The 1,505-nt window shown below is 44.3% G+C and overlaps 1 long non-coding RNA gene across 1 annotated transcript; it reads right to left on the bottom strand.

The window, feature by feature from the left end:
• Positions 1 to 207: 207 nt before the first annotated feature.
• On the bottom strand, positions 208 to 1,042 carry LOC139027216 (uncharacterized). The gene is made up of 2 exons (XR_011479276.1): positions 933 to 1,042; positions 208 to 374 (listed from the first exon to the last, which is right to left on the bottom strand). It is a non-coding gene; the product is annotated as an uncharacterized lncRNA (long non-coding RNA).
• Between the last annotated feature and the right edge of the window lie 463 nt (positions 1,043 to 1,505).

Genomic DNA, 1,505 nt, shown 5'->3' with positions numbered 1-1,505 from the left:
CCCTACCTATTTCTCTCACTTAGAATATATACCTCACGATACCTCTCCCATAGAATATAACCCAGATACCTCTCCCTATAGAATATACACCCAGATATCTCTCCTAAGAATAGAACTCCGATACCCTCTCCTATAGACGTATAACCCAGATATCCTCTCCCTATGAGGAACTATAACCCAGATATCCTCTCCCTATAGATAATAACCCAGATATCCTCTCCCTATAGAAATAACCCAGATATCCTCTCCCTATAGACTATAACCCAGATATCCTCTCCCTATAGATAATATAACCCAGATATGCCTCTCCCTATAGAATATAACCCAGATATCCTCTCTATAGAATATAACCCAGATATCCTCTCCCTATAGAACTATAATCCCAGATATCCTCCTCCCTATAGACATAGACCCAGATATCCTCTCCCCTAAGATATAACCAGATATCCTCTCCCTAATAGAACCTAACCCAATATCCAATTAGCATTCCCTAAGATATATATATAACCCAAGATCATCTCCCCCTATAGACTGATAACCCAGATATCCTCTCCCTATAGAATATAACCCAGATATCTTCTCCCTATAGACTATAAACCCAGATATCCTCTCCCTATAGAATATAACCCAGATATCCTCTCCTAGACTTAACCAGATATCCTCTCCCTATAGAATATAACCCAGATATCTACTCCCTATAGAATATAACCCAGATATCCTCTCCTATAGAATATAACCCAGATATCCTCTCCCTATAGACTATAACCCAGATTATCCTCTCCCTATAGTACTATAACAACAATATCCTCTCCCTTAGAATACCAGATATCCTTCTATAGACTATAACCAAGATATCCTCTCCCTATAGAAATATAACCCAGATATCATCTCCCATATAGAATATAACCCAGGATATCCTCTCCCCTATAGACTATAACCCAGATATCCTCTCCCTATAGAATATAACCCAGATATCCTCTCCCTATAGAATATAACCCAGATATCCTCTCCCTATTGAATATACCCAGATATCCTCTCCCTATAGAATAACCCAGATAACCTCGCCTATAGACTATAACCCCTCTCACCCTCGTTCTCTTTTCACTCTTTAGTACTGAATCAGACTCGTCCATGGCTCGTCCTGGTCGCATGCCCCCATCGATCTCTGTACCTGACTAGACATGCTCCTTGTCTCCCCCGCTTTCCATCTCCTTCTGTTCAACACCTCCTCCTAGGTCCTCTCTCCATCCTGACCCAGAGATCCGGGGATGATCATCCACCTCGATCTCCAGACCATCCCGCTTCTCCTTAAACCACACTGACTCCCTCTTCTCTTCCTTCCCCCCTTGGGCGAGGATGGACGCTCATCCGTCCTTGTCTCCTCACTCCATCCTACCCCCATCCCCTAGCAGGGGCTGGCTGGCCGGGCTGGGCTGGTGGTTTGTGGTTGGCGTACAGGCCGCAGAAGCCACCTAGATGGTCGCTCCAGGCGCGCTCCAGGATAG

This window comes from Salvelinus sp. IW2-2015, unplaced genomic scaffold (assembly GCF_002910315.2).
Source record: "Salvelinus sp. IW2-2015 unplaced genomic scaffold, ASM291031v2 Un_scaffold8387, whole genome shotgun sequence".
Lineage (NCBI taxonomy): Eukaryota > Metazoa > Chordata > Actinopteri > Salmoniformes > Salmonidae > Salvelinus > Salvelinus sp. IW2-2015.
The sequence above is the reverse complement of the archived record's forward strand: the minus strand, read 5'-3'. Positions and strand labels throughout refer to the sequence as shown.